Raw genomic sequence first — 24,772 nt, 5'->3', positions numbered from 1 at the left:
TAAAGGTGGCGTCTGCACTATTCTCCGGAGAGCGGCCGTCCTCGCCGAGGAGCATTTACCACCATAAAGATCATCGCAGCCGTTATGGAAAAACTCCAACCCGCAGCTGACAAGGTGCCATCTGCTGTCATCATAAGTGGATGCAGATCAAAGTCATCCAGAAAGCAGGAGCACCTTATGGTGGCGCGCGTGCGGCTCTCCGTGGTCGCCGACCTCTTCAAATTGGTTTTTATATGACGATTTTTCATGTAAATCATCGAGTTAAGAACAGTTACGTTTCGTGCGGTGTCCTGCGGTGATAACAAGAAGGAAGCATTACCCCCCTATGTGCCCGACTAAGGGCTGAGCATCTCACTGTATTCCTACCACGGTCTTCATCACCGCACATTCAGGCTCTGTGGAAGTTTACACTACTCTCCTGAAATACTCTGTGCTGCTCTTTTACTGTCCGCCGGTGATCATTTCTCACCTCACGTCATAGCTCTACTTCTGTCACATGCAGGACTGTCTTTACTAATAGCGTTACAGCATGCCCAGGTCACTGCCTCCAACAAAATCAACACACTCATCCCCTGAAATACTCTGTGCTGCTGGAGGGTGCACTATTTTACTGTCAGCAGGTGATCATTTCTCACCTCACGTCATAGCACTGCTTCTGTCACATGCAGGACTGTCTTCACTAACAGCATCACAGCATGCACAGGTCAGTGCCTCCAATAAAATCAACACACTCATCCCCTGAAATACTCTGTGCTGCTGGAGGGTGCACTATTCTACTGTCAACCGGTGATCTTTTCTACCCTCACATCATAGTACGGCTTCTGTCACATGCAGGACTGAATTCCCTAACAGCATCACAGCATGCACAGGTCAGTGCCTCCAACAAAATCAACACACTCATCCCCTGAAATACTCTGTGCTACTCTTTTACTGTCCGCTGGTGATCATTTCTCTACTCACATCATAGCACTACTTCTATCACATGTAGGACTGTCTTTACTAACAGCGTCACAGCATGCACAGTCACTGCCTCCAACAAAATCAACACACTCATCCCCTGAAATACTCTGTGCTACTCTTTTACTGTCCGCCGATGATCATTTCTCTACTCACATCATAGCACTACTTCTATCACATGTAGGACTGTCTTTACTAACAGCGTCACAGCATGCACAGTCACTAACATCATCATATGAGTTCACAGGTCACTTTCTCCAGTAAAAGCAAGACAATCCTCCACCAAAATAACCAACCCCAATCATAGTCTATGAACATTCCTCACATCATGAAATTGCACCTGTCCCGTGCAGCTCTGTCTTCTTAGACATCATCATATAAGTGGATAGGTCACTGCCTTCTACAAGATCAACACACTCATTCTCAGAGCATTTCAGGAGATGAGTGTGTTGACCTTATTGGGGACAGTGACTTGTCCACGATTTTCCTGCAGACAGGATGAAAAGTAACAGAGCAGTATCAAGATTTGTGAAGAGGACTGACCTCAGACTGACAGAGGAAGGAGCAGAGAGAATTGTGCTTATTTTGTTGGAGGCAGTGACCTATGCACTTAGTGATGATGGTAGCGAGAACAGAGCTGCATGTGATAGGGCAGTGACATAAGGGGTGAAATGGTCGTAATCAGAATCACAGTGAACAGAGTATTTCAGAAGAGGACTGTGTTGATCTTGTGGGAGGCAGTGACCTGTGTATTTAGGTCACATGATTTAGATATGCAAATTGCCTCTTGAGAGAGAAAGAGGACTTGAACTCTATAGCGCCACCTGTTGGACGCAGTCATAGGCAACCTTTCAATGAGTCTTGCTATATGACCAAATCAGAATCTCAATTCGCAGACACGGTGTTTCGGGCTGTTTCCCCTCGTCAGTGCAAAGTATGAGAACTGATTTTTCTAGGTGAGAGGCTCTGGTCTGAAGTTTAAGGGGTAAGGTTTCTCCTTGTGGATTTAGAAAGTGACAACAAGACTGCATGTGATGGGCACCTTCAGCAGCACAGAGTACTTCAAGAAAATTAGGTATAAATCAACTGTAAACTAAATATTACACAAAATGTAATTTATTTTTCAGTCTAGAAAGACTGGGAAAAAAGAGAAATTTAATGGATCTATTCGTACAGTAGAAAAAGCCAGGGATATAGTCTGATAATCCGGCAAAAAAAAAAAAATCAATAATAAAAGCCTTAGCAGAAATATCTCTTTATGGGACATATGAGTGGCAGATTTTACAGTATTATTTGATATTTCGGGTCTCTATAATAATCAGAACATTTGATAATCCAGCAGTTCGCTCTGGATTCCTGGTATTATAAAGCTAGGAGGCACTGATCAGTGACAGGCAGAGGCTTCTCTGGCAGCAGTCACGCACATCAGATGTCTCTTTTGTTATGAAGGATGTCTCCAATGCGTCCAAGTACTTATGAATCTCTGCCATAAATGTAAATCTCTCTGTAGGCTTAAGTGCACATAAATCCCGAACTTTTCTTTTAATCAGTTATGCATTATATACTCGGATGAATAACGGCAGCGGAATGTCCTTTTAATCATCGCAATGTGTATTAGGATCAGCAACTTTAACACCAACATTTTTTTAAATCTATACAGAAATAACTTTTTTTAAAAGGAATCATCGCTATTAGGTGAATCAGTCCGGAGAGCGAGCGACTGCGGCCCGTCATTCTTCATCTTTTCGAAGTCTATGTGTTACATCGAAGTGGCTGCAGACGATCAATCCAAAGGGGACGATCAGCAGAAGAAGAAGAGTGCGCTGAGCGTGCGAGCGGCAGTGACCTGTCCATTCACCCATTGGTGGCTGCGAGGACGAAGCCAAATGATATTAGTAAGGATAGGGCTAGTGACATGCCCACCAGGGCCGTGCGGTACTCGGAACCAGGTCGGACAGTTCTTTGGGGAAGTCACGGGGCCGTGACCCAACTCCGTGGCCCTGGCTGTGCCGTAAAATGGGGATTATGTATATGGGATGTAACGTGACGCCACCTGTGGTGTTCGGCAACAGATGGCCGATGCTGCTAAAGGAGACTGCTGGGGCTGATGGTGACGCAGCTGGGACGGTTCTGCTCCCCACATGTGGAGCGGGACCCCAGGGCTACCGGTCCCGTCTATGTTAGGCTTTGTGTACCTTGTGGTGCAGGACTCAGGGTGCGAGAGATCACTGGAGGACACAAGGACTGTAGTTTTCTTTTCCTTTACTTGATGGTTCATAGTACAGACCGGGGCACTGGTAACAGATCGTAATTGTTAGCTGGGCAGCCCGGAAGCAATTTTGGATACACCTAGCCAGGTAGGTACGGAGGCCTTTTTCCTTGCTGCCTAACAGCTCACCATCCTGCTGCTAACTGTCTCTCTCTGCTTTTAAAAACTCACCGTTCAGCTCCTTTGTATCGGATCCAGGCTCTGGTATGCTGCTGTTCCGCCAGGTATTAGATCGGGCCAGGAGACCTGCAGTCCCCTGCCCTCCGGATTTAGCTGCCAGGACTTCAGTACCCACGCAACCATGGACTCCAGTATCTGGTTCCTAGCACTCAGCTCTGGGGCGAGTTTAATCACAGCTTCACTCCCCAGGTTCTGCTCTACTTCTCTCCTACTGACACCTAGTAAGGGGACCCCTCCTTGCTTCCAGGCATGACATTACTCCCTGTGAGGGAGGCAATGCCACTGTGGCAACCGGACTCCTGGGGTGCCATACTAGGATAAGGGATAGGGATAATGATAGGGCTAGGATAAGCGATAAGGATAGGGATAGAAATAGCTAGGATAAGGGGTAGGGATAGAGATAAATATTAGAATAGTGATAGGAATAAGGATAGGGCTAGAGAGAGAGATAAGGATAAGGGATAAGGATGGGGATAGAGATAGGGATAAGGATAGGGATAGAAATAGGGATAGGGACAAGGATAGGGCTAGGATAAGGGATAAGGATAGAGATAGGGATAATGATAGGGATAAGGATAGGGCTATGGTAAGGGATAAGGACAGAGATAGGGATAAGGAAGGAGTTAGAGATAGAGGGAGATTAACCCCTTTCTGACCTTGGACGGGATAGTATGTCCGAGGTCAGAACCCCCGCTTTGATGCAGGTTCCGGCGGTGAGCCCGCATCAAAGCTGGGACATGTCAGCTGTGTTGAACAACTGACATGTGCCCGCAATAGCGGCGGGTGAAATCGCGATTCACCCGCCGCTATTAACTAGTTAAATGCCGCTGTCAAACGCTGACAGAGGCATTTAACCGGCGCTTCCGGCCATCGGGCTGGAAATGAGCGCATCGCCGACCCCCGTCACATGATCAGGGTCAGCGATGCTTCTGCATAGTAACCATAGAGGTCCTTGAGACCTCTATGGCTACTGATGCCGGTTTGCTGTGAGTGCCACCCTGTGTTCGGCACTCATAGCAAGCCTGTAATTAAGCTACATAGGAGCGATCTGATGATCGCTACTATGTAGCAGAATCGATCAGGCTATGCCAGCTTCTAGCCTTCCATGGAGGCTATTGAAGCATGGCAAAAGTTAAAAAAAAAAGTTTAAAAAAATGTGAAAAAAATAAAAAAAATATAAAAGTTCAAATCACCCCCCTTTCGCCCCATTCAAAATAAAACAATTAAAAAAAAAATCAAACCTACACATATTTGGTATCGCCGCGTTCAGAATTGCCCGATCAATAAAAAAAAGCATTAACCTGATCGCTAAACAGTGTAGCGAGAAAAAAATTTGAAACGCCACAATTACGTTTTTTTGGTCGCCGCGACATTGCATTAAAATGCAATAACGGGCGATCAAAAGAACTTATCTGCACAAAAGTGAATAAAATAAATAAAATAAAATAAAAATGTCAGCTTGGAGCACAAAAAATAAGCTTTCAACTGACCCCAGATCACGAAAAATGGAGACGCTACGGGTATCGGAAAATGGCGCAATTTTTTTTTTTTTAGCAAAGTTTGGATTTTTTTTTCACCACTTAGATAAAAGAGAACCTAGTCATGTTAGGTGTCTATGAACTCGTAATGACCTGGAAAATTATAATGTCAGGTCAGTTTTTGCATTTACTGAACATAGTAAAAAAAAAAAGCCAAACAAAAAACAAGTGTGGGATTGCACTTTTTTATTGCAATTTCACCGCACTTGGAATTTTTTTCCCGTTTTCTAGTAGGCGACATGCTAAAACCAATTATGTCGTTCAAAAGTACATCTCGTCCCGCAAAAAATAAGCCCTCACATGGCCATATTGATGGAGAAATAAAAGTTATGGCTCTGGGAAGGAGGGGAGTGAAAAACGAACAAGGAAAAACGGAAAATCCCAAGGTCATAAAGGGGTTAAGGAATGGGATAGTAAGGATTATAATGTGAGGAGGAAATGAGGAAAACTGTGAGTGATCAAATGGAGAAGGCAATTTCTGCAACAGCACAGAGTATTTCAGGAGAGCGGTGTGATAACTGTGTAAGGGACAATTCATGGGTTAGTACAACCACAACTGCACGTGTCTGTGTGATGAAGTGAGGAAGGAAAGGTTGAGGTTGAAGACTTAAGAATTACATAGCACAGGGGGTGAACAGAAGCACAGAGTATTTCAGGAATGACAGTGTGCTCTGGGGAACAGGGTTTAGTCCACTCATTGGAGTTGAATCTGGTAGGGGCAGCGTCATGATGTGAAGAGGAGAAAAGACAAAGTGGAGTCATAGAAAGAGTTAAATAGTGGAAAGAGCAGCGTTGGCAGCAGCACAGAGTATTTTAGCAGATAAGTACCCTATTAGTAAGGGCATGGTTGAATATGACAGGACCAGTATCGTAAAGTGAGGAGGGAAGTGGAGACAATTCTGGAGATCTCAGACTCAGATTTACGTAGCGGGAGATTCCGGCAGCACAGAGTATTTCAGGAGACGATTTTGCCTCGTTTTGGGGCAGTGATCAGGTCATTGTCACGTAAAACTGAATATTAAAATGACGGAAATAGGGACGGTGAGGTCGGTCACGTTGATCCGCTCCCATGACCGGTGTGAACAGACGCTTATCTGTATATTATCACGTCACATGGAAATAAAACTCGATACATTGTTTCCAGGCCGGTGGGAATCTCCGGACCAGCGGAGATGAAGGTGATGGACGCAGAGACGTGAAACCTTGGGAAAGTGTTAATGTCATCCTAAATTGCGCCTCGGAGATGTAATTGTCTTATTGACAAAGAAATGTTCCGTTTTTTTTTCCGCTGTGAGGCGACGAGGAGAAGGGGCTGCGGATATTTCTTATACTAGAAAGTTACAGACATCTCGGAAGTGCATCGGTGGCGGTCCTCCCACGACAGCAGTCTGCAGCCGCCTTCACAGACGTCATGTCTCCCCTGAAATACCTGACGAGGAGAGATAGACGAGGGGAAATTTGTTCTCACGGCTGCTCTTTTGACTTTGCCGCTGATCCCTGCCAAATCTACCTAGCTTCTGACCTGTTAAAAGCACCACGTGCAACCCAAGGCGCTGCAGATAATGGTGTCATGATAAATACGGGGCTGTAATTGTAGTGGCCTTCAATATATTCACATTTCATGGAGATGTGTATCAGGCCGGGGCCGAGACGCTGCACAAATGCTCCTATTCTATCCACGCGTCGCCCGGAGCGTGTGCAGGGAAACTTCTCAACAATGGGGCTGGGAGGACGCAGAGGCCGAGGCCAAGAGGCTTTTCAGTGCAGAAGTGGCTCTGTGGCGTTTTTAGAATTAGAAGTCACTAAATATTAGACCGCGACAATAAAAAAATGGCATTGAAGCACCAAGCTGGCATTACAGGGGTACAGGTGATGATACCTGCGTCCTTTGTCCAAGGCGTGACCCTATCATGAATTATTGCTCTCTCCCTTACAAACCATTCCAGGTTTGGTTATAAAAGACCCCATATTTGTCAACTCTCCTGGAGCCCACCAGAAATGGAAGACTTCCCAGACCTCCTGGAACAGTCCCGGTCCTCCCTACCCACTAAAACCACTCGAAATCTCTCAGAATCCAGTGATCCTGGACTGTTTTCTGCAATCCAGCATCCAATTGGACTTCAAGTTAGGCAAATATGGGTGTGATGGGGCCTCAGCTCTGAAAAAAGGGCTCCATTTATTAATTTGGATTGCAACCAGGAAACGTTGCCATGTAAAATATACTCTATTTCCGGCCATTCTGAGTTGACAGAACAGGGAGTTTTCAGTTTGGGACCCTCTGGAGGACTAGACCATGCAGTGCTTCATTTCCCCAGTGGTGGTGCTGTAGAGGAATTAGACACTTGTAGCCATGCTCCTCACTACTGACCGCTAAGGATCCAGTTTTGGAGAAACCAGCGACCAGATTATTTTCAGGACACTCTTCTAAGAAAACAGGATGTAAAAAGTAAACTATCCAGCAAGACGGGTCATCATGACTGCCGGTACGATGGCCATGCAGCTTATGTATTTGTATTAAGATTGTGGACCATCAGGCAGTTCTGTGCTGGATTATTGGTCTTGCTATTACCATATTTTTCGGACAATAAAACGCACGCTTTTCTCAAATTTTTGGGGGGGAAATGGGGGGCGCGTCTTATAGTCTGAATGTACTTACAGTTAGCGAAATGGCAACAGGAGTCGGGCGATTCTTCCGATGACCTCGCTCCCATTCCAGCCTGGTGCTGCAGTTTCGACGGTGCTTGGTGGTGCGCGGTGCTCCGGCAACATTTTGTGAAAGCCCAGAGTCCCCGCACTTCTATTACCTCGATACTGTGGCCTCAGGGAAAATGGCCACCGGAGGCAGAACATGAGCAGATTGAAATCTTGGGTCCGAGATCTCGTTGCTGAGATCTCAATCTGCGCATGCGCCACCTCCGGTGGCCATTTTACCAGAGGCCACAGCACTGAGGCAAAAGAAGTGCGGGGACTCTGGGCTTTCATAAAATGTAGCCGGAGCACTGTGCACCACCGAGTACCACCAAACACCGCTGAACCTGAGCACTGGGATGGGATTTCCTGGAGACCACCGCATTGCAGCAATGGATGTGCGGGGGCTCCGTGATTTCAAAAAATATCACCATAGCCCCCCACACTGCCGAGCACCACAGAACCTGCCCACCAGTCTGGGTCATATCGCCGGACCACCCAACACCTCCTGTGACTCTGCTCCACCAGCGCTGCCAATCCCCCCAGGTAAGCTGAATTCAGGACTGTAAGATCGACCCCGATTTGATGCATTAATTTTTTCCCCCCATTTTCCTTCTGAAAATTTTGGGTGCATCTTATGGTGTAGTGCGTCTTATAGTCTGAAAAATAAGATGCAGTTTTAAAGGGATGAGCAATTCAACTGGATACTATACCGCCCCTTCCGGTGACTATTAAGGAGAAATCCTTAGGCCCTTACAGACCACCAGACGAGCGGCCTCAGTTACGAGTCTGTCGGTGGAGCGGCGGCTCCTTATTTACAGATTTCCTCACACCCATAGACGGTTTTGAATGCTAATGTGCACGCTCCAATTAAGGAAAGAAGAAAGCGCTATTTACCACGCTGAGATTTTCTAGCAAAACAGCAAAGACCTAAAGAGCCTGAAGCTTTCCAGGGAAGACCAGAGATTAAACAAACGCGGGCTGGTGAAGATCTGAGCGAGCGACACTCTCACAGGGAGAACGGGAAACAAAGGTGCAGTCAAGTTACATTACTAGACGATTCAGTGATACCGATGCGCCAGCGCAAAAGGTTACATGACTGACTCTAGGGAAACCAGCTAGGAAAGGACCTGTCACCTTGTTGTTTTCAGGCCCTGAAATTCTACATATTTCATAAGATACCGTATTTCATGGAGCGCCAGGACTTAAAAAATGAGAGCGAAGCATCCTCTCCTCCGAATCACTAATTATGTGGTTTTGCAAAAAGATTTTCAACAGATCTGTCTGATTTTCCAGCCTGTAATACCTAGGAGTGCACTAGAGAACAAGCTATTTCAAAATGTGATCTCTCATTCAGAGGAATTGCTAGGTACGAGAGCCACAATTACAGAGCAGGTCTCCATTCTGGCTCATGCTCCTGAGTGGTTGCAACATCTGTGATATCTAAATACTCTCTGAGGGCAGTGACGGTCTTCAAGAAGCAACCCCATTAAGTGCTCTTCTTACTATGGCTACTTTTCCAAAGGCCCCTACCTGGACAGCTCCTTCTGGGAATGAGGACACTGTGCATGACCATAATGGGTCCCCCAATACTTCCTGAGTCATCAAATTTTTTCAGCAGCCCATGGGTTGGCCAAAAATAAAAATGGTTGGGTAAGGGGGAAGTCCCAAGCAAAGAACCCCCACTATGATGTCCTTATGGCCCAACAGTGCATGTAATGATAAGCAATGTGAGAGTGTATGGAAGGGAGGTCAACAGTACTGATCATCTATATATATAATTGTCTAAGGGTCACTTCTGTCTATCTGTCTGTCCTTCTGTCACGGTTATTCGTTCGCTGATTGGTCTTGGCAGCTGTCTGTCATAGCTGCCGTGACCAATCAGCGACGGGCACAGTCCGATTAGTCCCTCCCCTACTCCCCTGCACTCACTGCCCGGCGCCCCGCTCCATAATCCCTTCCACTCACCGCTCACACAGGGTTAATAGCAGCGGTAACGGGCCGCGGTATAACGCACTCCGTTACCGCTGCTATTAACCCTGTGTGTCCCCAACTATTTACTATTGATGCTGCATATGCAGCATCAATAGTAAAAATAGGCCATGTTAAAAATAATTTAAAAAAAACAAAAAACCTGCTATACTCACCCTCCGCCGCCCTTCCCGCTCCTCGCCACGCTCCCGGGACCGCTCCATTGCAAGCGGCAGCTTCCGGTCCCAGGGCTGGTGTGCGACAAGGACCTGCCGTGATGTCACGATCATGTGACCGCGACGTCATCATAGGTCCTGCTCACACCAGCCCTGGGACCGGAAGCTGCCGCTTGCAATGGAGCGGTCCCGAAAGCGTGGTGAGGAGCGGGAAAGGCGGCGGAGGGTGAGTATAGCAGGACTTCAACGGGACTTCGGAAGGTGAGTATAAGTTTGTTTTTTTTAAAGTCTCTATACTACGTGGCTCTGTGCTGGGCAATATACTACGTGCCTGGGCAATATACTACGCGGCTCTGCTATATACTATGTGGCTGGGCAATATACTACGTGGCTGGGCAATATACTACGTGACTGGGCAATATACTACATGACTGGGCAATATACTACGTAGATGGCCAATATACTACGTGGCTGGGCAATATACTACGTAACTGGGCAATATACTACGTGACTGGGCAATATACTATGTGACTGGGCAATATACTACATCGCTGGGCAACATACTACTTGACTGGGCAATATACTACATGACTGGGCAATATACTATGTAGATGGCCAATATACTACGTGTCTGGGCAATATACTGCGTAACTGAGCAATATACTACGTGACTGGGCAATATACTACGTGACTGGGCAATATACTACGTGACTGGGCAATATACTACGTCGCTGGGCAACATACTACTTGACTGGGCAATATACTACATGACTGGGCAATATACTATGTAGATGGCCAATATACTACGTGGCTGGGCAATATACTACGTGACTGGGCAATATACTACGTGACTGGGCAATATACTACATGACTGGGCAATATACTACGTAGATGGCCAATATACTACGTGGCTGGGCAATATACTACGTAACTGGGCAATATAATACGTGACTGGGCAATATACTACATCGCTGGGCAATATACTATGTGACTGGGCAATATACTACGTGACTGGGCAATATACTACGTAACTGGGCAATATACTACGTGACTGGGCAATATACTATGTGACTGGGCAATATACTACATCGCTGGGCAATATACTATGTAGATGGCCAATATACTACGTGGCTGGGCAATATACTACGTAACTGAGCAATATACTACGTGACTGGGCAATATACTACGTGACTGGGCAATATACTACGTCGCTGGGCAACATACTACTTGACTGGGCAATATACTACATGACTGGGCAATATACTATGTAGATGGCCAATATACTACGTGGCTGGGCAATATACTACGTGACTGGGCAATATACTACATGACTGGGCAATATACTACGTAGATGGCCAATATACTACGTGGCTGGGCAATATACTACGTAACTGGGCAATATAATACGTGACTGGGCAATATACTACGTCGCTGGGCAATATACTATGTGACTGGGCAATATACTACGTGACTGGGCAATATACTATGTGACTGGGCAATATACTACGTCGCTGGGCAATATAATACGTCACTGGGCAATATACTACGTGACTGGGCAATATACTACGTGACTGGGCAATATACTACGTGACTGGGCAATATACTACGTCGCTGGGCAATATACTACGTGACTGGGCAATATACTACGTGACTGGGCAATATACTACGTCGCTGGGCAATATACTACATGGACATGCATATTCTAGAATACCCGATGCATTAGAATCGAGCCACCATCTAGTCTACTATATAATTGTCTAAGGGTCACTTCCATCTGTCCTTCTGTCTTTCTGTCACGGATATTCATTGGTCGCGGCCTCTGTCTGTCATGGAAATCCAAGTCGCTGATTGGTCGTGGCAAAACGCCCACGACCATTGCCATGACCAATCAGCGATGGGCACTGTCCACCGGCAAAATGGCCGCTCCTTCCTCCCCGCAGTCAGTGCCCACTCCATACTCCCCTCCAGTCAGCCCTCACACAAGGTTAATGCCAGCGTTAATGGACCGCGGTGTAACGCACTCCATTAACGCAGCTATTAACCCTGTGTGACCAACTTTTTACTATCGATGCTGCGTATGCAGCATCAATAGTAAAAAGATCTAATGTTACAAATAATAATAATAAAAAAAAACATTATTCTCACCCTCCGACGTCGCGCCCTCTCCTCAGCAGTACAAGCGGCAGGTTTCGGTGCCAATGATGCTATGCGAGAAGGACCTGCCATGATGTCATTGTCATGTGACCGTGACATCATCACAGGTCCTGCGCTCATACCAACCCTGGGACCGGAAGCTGCCGCGTGCACCGCACACAGGCGCCAGGACTTCAAGGGGCCCTCGGAAGGTGAGTATATGTTTATTTTTTATTTTAAGTCTTTTTTAACCTGTTACATACGTGGCTGGCCAATATATTACGTGACTGGGCAGTATACTATGTGTCTGAGCTGTATACAACGTGGCTCTGTGCTGTATACTACGTCGCTGTGCAATATACTATGTGGCTGGGCAATATACTATGTGACTGGGCAATATACTACGTGACTGGGCAATATACTATGTGGCTGGGCAATATACTATGTGCCTGGGCAATATACTACGTGACTGGGCAATATACTATGTGGCTGGGCAATATACTACATCACTGGGCAATATACTACGTAGCTGGGCAATATAGTACATGACTGGGCAATATACTACGTGACTGGGCAATATACTACGTGGCTGGGCAATATAGTACGTCACTGGGCAATATACTATGTAGCTGGGCAATACAGTACGTGACTGGGCAATATACTAAGTGGCTGTGCAATATACTACATGGCTGTGTAATATACTACGTGGCTGGGCAATATGCTACGTGACTAGGCAATATACTAGGTGACTGGGCAATATACTACGTGGCTGGGAATATACTACGTGGCTGAGCAATATACTACGTGGACATGCATATTCTAGAATACCCAATGCGTTAGAATCGGGCCACCATCTAGTATAGGATAAATACCCATGTTGAATAGTCCTTTCCTATGGGAAAATTCGGGTTACTATTTTTTCCCATTATTATCTAACAAACCATAGAGCCCAAACAAGAAAGTTCCATAAGCTGAGGCCGGCTCCATTCTCTCCTTGAGAACTAGAACATCCCAGATAGAATTAGCAACCAACCCAAAGAGCCTTCACACCAACAATGGATGGAAAATAGTAGCGTGTCCGCCTCCTTTCCTAAAAATATGGTACTATGGTTAAAGTATGGAACATCAAAATGGGCAATGTATTTTCTTCTTGGAAAAGGTTTATATAACAGCCCAAGAAAGGACCAAGCAAACATACAACTCCTCAATTTGAAGATCCAAGAGTTTATCGTTTATCATAACTGGAGGTGAAAGATTGTGCCATGTTTCCTTCACAGTTGTTTTTTTGGTCCACTGCCGGGTGCATGAAATGGGATAAGTAGGAGATTTACATTTAATTCTCACTCACTTATAGTAAAATATGGATGCGAAACCTGGACGATAAAGAAACTAGACAAAACAAGAAGCAACGCCCTCGATATGTGGTGCTTGAGAAGCATGTTCTCGATACCATGGCTGGCATGTAGAACAAACAAATCAATTTTGGAACACATCTAGCCAGACATGTCACTTGAGCAAGGATCAACAAGCTATGACATGCCTACTTTGAACACATCATATGAAGAGAGCAAACACTGGAGAAGGACATCATGGTCGGAAGAAAAGAAGAAACAAAGTGAAGAGGAAGAACAGCAACTACAAGACAAGGTCTTCAAATTGTGGAGTATTTCACTGGCAATTCAGACATGGTTCTTTCACAGTCTGGTCTTTTCTGTGGTAACATACAGATGTGAAATCTGGACGATAAAGAAACAAGACAGAAGAAGAATTGATACCTTTGAAACGTGGTGCTGAAGAAAGATGTTATCAATACCATGGATGGCAAGAAGAACAAATCAAGTCAGACATATCTCTCGAAGTAAGGATCACCAAGCTACGACTTGCCTACTTTGGACTCATCATACGAAGAGATCAATCACTGGAGAAGGAGATCATGGTCGGAAGAAAAAGGAACCAGGCATAGAGGAAGACCAGCAACCTGATGGCTTGATACTATCAAGATATTGGCAGGAAAGACCCTGGTCGACCTATCTAGGCTTTCACAAGATTGATCTTCCTACAGATCGTATATTCATCAAGTCGCCATTGCTCGAGATCGGTTTGAAGGCCATTAATAATAATAACAATAATAATAATAATAATAATAATAATACACTAAGTCCCCCTTAAAGTATCAAATATGAATCTGAGGTTATGTCCTAAAACATCTTAAAAAAAAGAAAACCCATGGCGTTAACCATTCAGCGGGACCATACTCCCCCGCTCTTCCTGCAGTATAAAGCAGGAGCCTTAACTTTCAACTCGCGAGTATGGGGCGACAAACGAAGCTTCCTAGTGTTTTATGTTGCTTCAAAGAGATAGCATTTATTTGTTGTTGATTTTAGAAGATGTTTTTGAGTGAATGCAAAACAGATAATTAATTATGTTGATTGCCGAATGCTGAATCACGTTCTAACATTACCTGAGAGAGGAAAACATCTTCTAGAGCCTAATATGTTTTCACCCTCAAGTACGAATCAAGACAAGAAAAACCAAATTCTTTTCCAAACCCTGATTGATTTCCAAACGGGAATTAATAAAACAAAAACAATAAAAATACTAAAAATAATAATTAATAATAATTGGGAAGTTGTGGGAAGGCTCCTGTAATTGTACGTTGGGTGAAGTCGGGATTACATCTTATTGTCAATGTGCTTTGTGCTCCTTCCAGAAGGTATCCTGCACTGGTTGTTATGTTCTAATCCCGTAACTGCAATGTATAATATTTACATTTCTGTCTTCCTCCTATCACGGAAGGATGACCTACATATGTCACTTGAAGGAGAACGAGCGCTTTCTGAAAGCTATAATCAGCGTGCATTTAAGACAATAGCAAGACGGCAATAACAAACAGGAAGCCTCCATTTCCCATCTAAATGAGGGATTCTCGACCCGAGCAGGTGAAGGGAAGCGGGGCCATTTTGCTGGTGGTACCGTGATGTCACCTTAAGGTTGCATTCAATTTTTGCTCCGACAGATGAGTTACTAGGACACGATCTAGCTGTAAGTGAGACGGGCGACGTCAGGGATTAGTGCAGAATATGACGGATACATTAACCGCTCCTGACTGATAGCAGCTGTTGGCTTCTTTAAGCTTCTTTGTTATGATATATTGTTTGTGTGCGTCTTACATCGCCCGGATATCTCTTAGAGGCAATGTTAAAGCTGCAAGCAAATAAGTCCTCGGTCACCGACTAAATATGGCAGATGTTAAATATTGCTGAAATCCGCCAAACCTAAACATATCCTACATGTATCCATAGAGAGGAGCCACAACCTTTAGGGGTGATGTCACAATGACATCACTCTCCATATCAATTATGTCACACGGAGAAGGCCATCATTCAAGTTGGGCTTCCAATCTGGTGACCATGGTCTATGATGAAAGCCATACACCTTTTACAGCTTCAACCCAACACTTGTTTGGCCAACAGCTGTTACTCTCACCCACCCATACACAAGGGTGCATGGTTCTGCCACGTGTTCTCAGTAGAGAAAAAAAAATATCGCTGCCAGACATCTCTAGTGGCATCTTTACTCACCTGAGATACCCAATCCTTCATTTCCTAGATCATCAACAGACCAAAATGCAAGACTTGGGCAAAAACATTTGGAGAACCCTGGCACACGTTGGTAGTGCAAGGTGGCTGCCCAGACCAGGACCATGTGAACCTCCTCCCACCTGCCAGTGTCCCCGCTGCCTCTTCTAATTAGTTGGTGTAGTGCAAAGTCACTGTGACGGACCTACTAATCATAAAAGTCATCGAAGATGCTGGCAGGCATGATAAGATTCACAAGGCTCTGGTCCATTGGCCATGAACTACCAATGTGACCGCTGGACCAGGGTCCTGAGAATCATTTTGCTCAACTTCAGTCAAAACACATAAACATGGAAGGCTTTGATGACTTTTTCCTAATGATTGTGGAGTCCTTGTAAGAGGATCCTAAAATGAATGGTCCTGAAATTACCAAATTTATTCTGGGAAGATTTAATCCAAGACTAAGAGTACAAGAGAATGATAATGGAGGTTAAAGGGTAAACAGTAGACTAAACTGGTGGTCAACTATATTCTTGGACTTAATGGCACCATAACACTTTGTTAACACTTAGAACAGTAATAGAAGTAGAGATAATATACTAAAAATGATGGAGCTGGGGTAGGTCAGGGCTGCGATCTTCCTCCCCCTCAATACAATATATTTCAGTTTATGTTGCTCTATAATGGCAAGATTGCTCGCTTGGCTCTACACATACTGACTTTGGAGACCTTTGTATCTCACCCAAATTGCAATTGTGTCAAGGGGGTTATTCACAAAAGTGTGACAGTCATTAGCATTCTAAGTGACATTCATTTAAATGTCCATTAACCATCACTCACATCGTCCTCGGTGTGCAGGGTATCCCCCAGAGTGGCATGGCAGCCTCCCAAAGTGATCATAAATTCTCAGCTGACTTCAGTAAATCTTTCGTCTATATTTGGCAAGGTTTTGGATGTATGTCTGCAGAGAATTTAGAATGCATCTCGCTCTTCTTTGGTCTCTAAGTGACACTCGCCTGTGCATTGGCTGCCAGCATCCATTAACCAACGTGATGCCAAACTTTCTGGTATGAGGAGCTATTTGTACAGACAGTCAAGAGAATGTGCCCTACACAACTCAGGTGCCTCTATTTCCAGGACATATGCTATTCGTTATAATATACATTAAATGCTCAAGCTTCTTGTAATAAACTCTTTCAGGGGTGCTATATAGTCAAAGTATCTAAATCTTTGGTTCTTCACCCTCTTTCTGGGTCTAGAAACAAGAAACTATATAAGAAACCTATGGTTAGTCACAGCTCAATTCAACTTTACACGCACAGATATGTTTTTGACATTCCTTCTATCATGGCATAGCCCACCATTCGAATTCTCATCGCCTTTCTTCTGCCTTTGACTAACTGTATGACATCTCTATTGTTCATGTCCCACAAACCAACAAACCTCCTTTTGGCTCTCTTATGTCTCTGACCTCCTCACATAGACAGACCCTTTCCTAGTTCTAAGATGTCCAAGCACTTTCACAAGTTGTTGGATTTTCCTCTTAACACCCATGCTTGCTCGATTTGGCCAAGCATGACCTCAATAGGAGTCACGTAATTGATGCAAGACGACTCATTTTTAAAGTCAGCGTATCCAATCCTTCTTTTCCTGACATTGTTTGTTGGGTAGAGATGCGAGGTCCCCATGAAAACAATAGAGTTGGCATGCCCTACCCAAGTTAATCATTTTGGCCAATGTGTATGGGTAACTTTAATGCTAAAATCACTCCACCCTCCTCCAACCAACTTTTTTTTTCAACATGGCAGTGATACAAGGAGAAAACCATGACAAGAAGCCATTGAACAAAATAGCCATCTTTGGTTCTTGTTCTACACAAAAGACCAATCCTGGTCCTTCAGTCCTGAAAGCTATTGATATTGCCCCAATGCGATACCACAGTGTCCACATTGTAATCTCTAAACAATGAGAGGGAGGCCAAAATCATAATAAAGGCCCAGTGAAAAACAGGTTCAAAATGGCCAACTGTCAAGTGGAGATTGGCAAAAATAACTCAACAGTAACGTCAGAGTGTAGAAGGAATAATTGCGATCTCAGTAAATTTGCTTCTTCTTTAAGAAATTATTGCCTCTCGTGTTCCTCGCCTTTTTTTTTTCGCTCTCCAAGCATATCCTCACCTTGAAATTAATCAAGTCCGGACATTGTCAATATCTGTTCCAATGCACAGGCTATGCAGGCAATATTTATAGCTGAGACAAAAAATAATAAAATATATACTTGAGGTTAATAGATAAATTGATATGCGCATAGGAGACCATAAACAATAGATACTAATATACGACAGAAAGCTCAATCAGAACATAAATATGGATTTGGAGATACGAATGGACTCTGGAAGCTAAATTCTAATCATGTCAGCTTTGTAATTTTAAAAATAAGAAATCGAAGAGGAGGACAAAATAGGCTTCATATGAATGCAGATTATTAAGAAATGGGGGAGGGGTGCTGCTAGATCGCCAGTACTGCAGGAAATGTACACTTAAATATGCTAAAATTTGGTGTATGCAAGTTTCCATCCATCATCGAACTGGCACCCAACGAACTCTGGTAATGAAACAATTAGAAAATTAATTTGTAAAAAAAAAAAGAATGGACGCCTTTGAAATGTGTTGGAGAAGGATGTTATCAATACCATGAATGGCAAGAAGAACAAAGAAATCAATTTTGGAACAAATCAAGCCAGACATGTTACTGGAAGCAAGGATCACCAAGTTATGACATGCCTACTGAGAGAAATCACTGAAGAAAGGCATCATTGTTGGAAGAATGGAAGGAACAAGGCAAAAAGGAAGACCAGCAACCCAATGACTTGATACCATCAAGATAACAATGGAGAAGACCCTGGTGGGCCAATCTAGGCTTGCATAAAATTGATCTTCCTATAGAGTGTCCATCAAGCCACCATGGCTCGAGACTGATCGGAAGGCTGGTAAATAAAAATAAAAAAGTTGCTATGATAGATAGATATTGGTAGTCTGGAGATCCAGTACCTAACTTTAGGCTCATAGATTGGTGTTCACGTAGAGGAAGACGAGCAACCTGATAACTTGATACTATGAAGATAACAACGGAGAAAACCCTGGTGGACCTATCCAGGCTTGTACAAGATCAATCTTCCTACAGATTGTTAATCAATCAAGTCATTATGGCTTGAGATCGAGCCTAAAGTGGTTAAAAAACGAAAAGATGAGTAGAGCAAAGAGGCTTGTGGCTTGGTTTTCAAGAAGGGAACAAATCACATTGTTGAGTTTGTGGTTATCTTTACAATTCACATGACAGGAGAGGACATTTTGGGAAGAATTTAGAATTCAAAAAGTTTTTAGCTGACCCCCCCTTGATCGAGGACAAGAGGATTCTGAGCCAATCTTCTGCCGAGAGTTTACCATAGGAAACACCAGGAAATGTCCAAGTGCCTTCCCTCATTGGGTACTGTAACTAACATTTCAGTAGAGAAAGGCTGAAAGTATGTGGACACTACCTTTCCAATGAGGGTCCGAAAATAGAACTTGCCTAACCTTCAGCAGAGGGATGATCACATATATGTGCTTTATTGTTATGGAAACCTACAAGTAGACTCCCTCATAGGGTGCTGCAAATAACATTAATTTTACTAGAGAATGGTAAATCTCTACTGAGGCAGCAGAATAGTGTTGGTCCAATCTTTACTGGAGTGGTGGCCACGTATGCTTGGATTTTATTAATGAGAGTCACAAGAGCTTATAAATTCTTTCCTTTATAGGATACTACAACTAACATTATATTCCGGAAAGAATGACTACATGGTCATGATGGTCACCTCTTCATTAAAGGTCTAGACGGGAAGTGACCCAACCTAAAATTGAGAGATGACCGCATATTCAAGGACACCATTAAATAATTATAATTTAGGATTACCTTCAGTCCTCATTACAACTAATATTAATTTCAGTGGAGATTAGCTGAAATTATGTGGTGACCACCTCTCCACTGATGGATTGCATTAGGGCTGGCCCAATCTGCAGACTTGACCACACATAGAAGGTTTCTATTGAATGAATGAGAGTTATGGGAACCTGTATGTGCTCTTCCTCAAAGAGTCATTCATTTTAATGGAGAATGGCTACAATCATCTGTTACCCCACTGAGGGTCTAAACTTGGGTTGGCAACTTGGCCCAGTCTTTGGTCGAGAGATGACCGCATTTACATGTCTTCCATTCAGTTAGTGTGAGTTATAGGAACCGGAAAATGTCCTCCTTCATAGGAGACTACAATAATATTAATATCATGTGACACTCTCTTCGGAATAGCACTAGCCCAATCTTCAGTGGAAAGTTGATCACATGTATGTGGTTTCCATTGAATAAATGAGAGTCACATAAATCTACAAATGCAAATGAGACAATGGCTGTTAATATGTGGTGGCCCAGTCTCCACTGGGTGCCCAGGTCAGGACTGGCTTGATCTCAGGAGCAGTGCGATTTCAACAGAATTGGTTGCTCGTTCCTTTTGGGCACACGTCCCACCATCCCTTGTTGGTCAATCTTCTTGCTATTAATAAAGTCATCCTGAAATTCCACTTTTATAACAACATCCTTGGTATTTTTATAGTCAGTCACTGTATATTAGCTTCTGTGGCATCCCAATCTACAATCTCGTCAGCCGAATCACCAGCTCTTTCTTCCTTCCGACCACCTTATGTTTATATTGCCACTATAAGACTAAGAAAATATTAAATTTGTGATGGGGGTCTAAAAATTATATCTACTGATGGCCAAATTCAGCAGTCAAAGACGACCCAATATCATCCTACATTGTATTTGTACCCTGGGTATCAGTAGTGGGTCAGGTCATGATCGCAGGGGATTAAGAATGCCCTACTCTTTATACTTTTGTCATATCAGCTGATGGACAATACTTTATTTATTTGCCCCCCAAACCGTTAACATAAATCTCTTTATTTCGAATCAATAAATTGCGCCCTCTTGCAATGCCGCCCTAGGCAATTGCCTACCCCCTACCCTGACTCTGGGCACCATTAATACTATTTTTCGCTATTCCATCTATACAGTTTTAGAGAATCCAGTGGATCAGCTAAAATAAGAGACGACTGGTATAGGTTTTAATATGTAATTACATGTAAACCCCCTTACATAACAGTCAGGTGTCTGGGTTAATATACTGATCTGAAGCAATGCAGACCTTACTGTTGAGATTACCCCCCTCCGATGCTGGCAGGGAGGGCTGGCGATAGTAAATTTAATTACGTCTGAGTAGCAAGGATGGGGGGGAGAGCCGCAAAACAGTAATCCTGTCTTTCAGCACAAATGTTATAGGAAGCTATGAATTCGGGAGATGTGAATGGGATGTTAGTACATGTTTTACTAAGGTATTATAATGGCAGCCTATTATTAGATCACATTAATCATTACTGTGCCAAAGGCACTGACAGGCTCGCTGAATACGATTGAAAGGGTTGTAATGGATATAAATTACCTATTGTGTGATAAAAGGATTTTTACTAAGAAGGTAAGAATAAAACAGCAAATTCAAGTCTGACTGCCGGAGAGGCCAAAAAAAAGCCAAAAATAAAAGTAAGTCAGACTCAGGGAAATTCTCATCTTCGGGAGGTAAGCAGTTTTTTAAACAAGGTGGCCCATAAGACACATAAATTGTATACGATGCAAAATTAATTTCTTGATGCATAATGCTATCAGGTTGGAGCAGCAGCGGCTTCTATCCAGGAAGTGATTTTCTAGACGGCAAAATCTCTTTAGCGCGGTGACATTCTGTGAAGTGACAGCACAAAACGCTCTCCCCGTTTCTGCCACCTACTCTGAAATCATTCCCGTGCTGGAGAGGGTGTACATACGGCTCCCTCCCTGAAAGCCTTGATGGCAATCGTCTACAGGCTCGCTCCTTCCACGTTTCCCGGCTCGACAGAAATGTCTCGGCAGTGCTGACGTCTTCGGCTGGACATGTTAACTAGAGGACCCCAAGTAATGAGTCTGCAGATTGCGGCTTAACCTCATGTCAGGTGCACGGTGGTTGTCAGCTACAAGAGAGACTTCACCGGCGTGTTACAAAGGGCTGGATATGGGCGCTTCTCACCGCTCCTGAGCTAAGTACGCCCTATAAAAACTAACGACATGAAAGTACCCAAATGGCTACATACTAAATGCACAGCATTATCTCCCAACTGTCCCAGTTCCAGTGGGACATTCATAGATTAGGCAAGCTGTCCTGTGAGCTCAGGGTATGTCCCTGCTTCAAATTTATCTGTGCCCTTGGATATACAGTTGAACACAATGGTGGAGCAGTGAGCCATCAGCTCCCCACTCCACCACGCAGCCTGTACATGCCCTCTGCAGCTCAGCGTAATAGGTGAGATGACGTCACTAGAGCCTCACACAGGATACAGTGGCAGAGGTCTCCTCTGCTCATCATGGAAAATGTGGGGCATCATAATGTATAAAGGGCACTTTGGGGGGTATCTCACTGTGAGGGGCACTGTGGAGGCTTCATAATGTGTAAGGGGGACTTTGGAGGCATCTTACTGTGTGAGGGGCACTGTTAAGACATCATATTGTATAAGGGAAACTGTGGGGCATAATAAAGTATGAAGGGTACTGTGAGGGCATCATAATGTATAGGGGGGACTTTTTGGGAAGTATACTATGTGATGGACACTGTGGGGATATCCTACTGTGTATGGGGCATCATACTGGGAGGGGCACTGTGTGAGCAATATACCTTGTGAGGGGCACTGTGGGGCCAATACACCTTGTGAGGGGCATTATACTGAGAGGAGCACTGTGTGCGATATACCTTGTGAGGGGCACTATGGAGGCAATACAACTTGTGAGGGGCACTGTGGGGGCAATATACCTTGTGAGGGGTATTATACTGAGAGGGGCACTGTGTGTGCTATATACCTTGTGAGGGGCACTGTGGGGGCAATATACCTTGTGAGGGGTATTATACTGAGAGGGGCACTGTGTGCGTTATATACCTTGTGAGGGGCACTGTGTGGGCAATATACCTTGTGAGGGGTATTATACTGAGAGGGGCACTGTGTGTGCTATATACCTTGTGAGGGGCACTGTGGGGGCAATATACCTTGTGAGGGGTATTACACTGGGAGGGGCACTGTGTGTGCTATATACCTTGTGAGGGACACTGTGTGGGCAATATACCTTGTGAGGGGTATTATACTGAGAGGGGCACTGTGTGCGATATACCTTGTGAGGGGCACTGTGTGGGCAATATACCTTGTGAGGGGTATTATACTGAGAGGGGCACTGTGTGTGCTATATACCTTGTGAGGGGCACTGTGTGGGCAATATACCTTGTGAGGGGCACTGTGTGGGCAATATACCTTATTAAGGGCATCATACTGAGAGGGGCACTGTGTGTGCTATATACCTTGCAAGGAGCATCATACTGAGAGGGGCACTGTGTGAAAAATATACCTTTTAAGGGCATCATACTGATAGCGGCACTGTGTGTGCTATATATCTTGCTAGGGGCATCATACTGAGAGGGGCACTGTGTGAAAAATATACCTTATTAAGGGCATCATACTGATAGCGGCACTGTGTGTGCTATATATCTTGCTAAAGGCATCATACTGAGAGGGGCACTGTGTGAGCAATATACCTTCTGAGGGGCATCATGGTGAGAGGGGCAATGTGGGGGCAACATACTTTGTGAGAGGCACTATACTCTGAGAGGGGCACTGGGGGGTAGGCATCAGTTTGTGAAGGGCAATGTTGGGGCATCATATTAGAAGACGGCACTGTAGAGGAATCATACCGTATGTGGGCCACTATAGGGGAGCTCATACTGTATGATGGACACTTTGATGGCATCATAAAGTGTAGGGGTGCACTGGGAAAGCATTATATTGTGAATGGGGCACCATGTAGGCATCCAATGTGTGAAGGGGGTTGCACTATGGTGACATCCTTATGTGTTGATAAACATGGCAAATGAATATTCTAGTTTGCGTTAATTCTAGGGGGCTTCACTAGGAACAGTATTTCTGTGTTTGGGAACACAAAATTAACTGGGCAAGGTTAGGTGTGTGGCTTAGTGAAGGAAACATGCCACAGTATGCGTTCATATTTCCTGTCATCCAATGTTGTGAGGTATGCATCATGCATACACTGCAAACACTCCCTGACCTCCCCAAAAATGGCACCTCCTACAGACAAATATTGCAGCTGCACATGATAGTTTTGTTCAATCGGTGCAAAGGCTTCTCTGTAATAGGAAATCTCCTGTCACTCCCACTGGCAGGAAACGAGATAGGGAGCAGTGATGTCCCCTGGGGAGTAGAATGTGATTTCTTTGTAAGGTCACTGGCAGAGCTCTCCCGTTACATGTGCCGATAAAGTTTTTTGCAGCCCTGCCCCCAAGGAGCAGCTCATTCCCTGTTCTTGCTTTAGGAATGTGAGTTGGGTCACGGGGAGGCTACTGAGGGAGATCTGACAACACTTCCGAGACTCAGGACATTTCAGAAGAAACTCAAGAATTGTTACAAGGAAATCAAAATTTTGGTGGATTTCGTGAGTGAAAATATCTTAACTTCTTAGGAGGCATGGACTGCATTTAGGATTCTGGAAAGTTTGTCATCTGGAGGTTTCGAGGAGATCATCGTCTGTGTCCATACTTACCATGACTATACTACACCGATCGCCCTCATATTATAAATGGTAATATGCATGATATCTTAGAAGGAAAAACAATAGGACACTACGGGAGAGATCTAGAGGACCACAAGCTGGACGATTTCTAGCCATACAATGAGAAGAGTGCTGACGTGTACTGACAGGCAGATGCCACCAGTAGAAGGATCTCTTACGGGTTGACAGGTGGGCGACTAATTTCCCGAGAAAATAAGATGCAGGGAATGAAGAGAAGACTTAGCTAGGAAACAATGTATCAATTGCAAGCAGAATATTGCTGACTACACTCCGGGTTCAGCACAGAGTAGTTGTCATGTGGACATCGGAATGAAGCAATACAATCAGACTTACCCGGCCTGTAAACTCAAACATTCAGATTCGTCTGTACGGGGAAGCGCTGAATGAAGAGACACTGCGGACAATCATTACTGGAGAAGAGATGGAGAAACAGTGCCATTATCAGTCATCTACTAGTAATATTACTTATCAATATAAGTATTAAAAAGCAACAATTATTCACAAATCCATCCGAAAAAGGAACACAGTAAATACTAG

General features: G+C 44.3%; 1 protein-coding gene across 6 annotated transcripts in view; it reads right to left on the bottom strand.

Moving 5' to 3' along the window:
- ZNF536 (zinc finger protein 536) overlaps positions 1–24,772 on the bottom strand; it is a 626,001-nt gene that overhangs the window by 486,140 nt on the left and 115,089 nt on the right. For all 6 annotated transcript variants that reach the window (XM_069739303.1, XM_069739304.1, XM_069739301.1 and 3 more), the window contains exon 3: positions 24,569–24,645. The gene's annotated coding sequence lies outside the window, so the exon portion shown is untranslated. The remainder of the gene's footprint in view (positions 1–24,568; positions 24,646–24,772) is intronic.

This window comes from Ranitomeya imitator, chromosome 9 (genome assembly GCF_032444005.1).
Source record: "Ranitomeya imitator isolate aRanImi1 chromosome 9, aRanImi1.pri, whole genome shotgun sequence".
In the NCBI taxonomy this organism is placed as follows: domain Eukaryota; kingdom Metazoa; phylum Chordata; class Amphibia; order Anura; family Dendrobatidae; genus Ranitomeya; species Ranitomeya imitator.
Note: the sequence above shows the minus strand (reverse complement) of the source record. Positions and strands in the feature narration are given on the sequence as shown.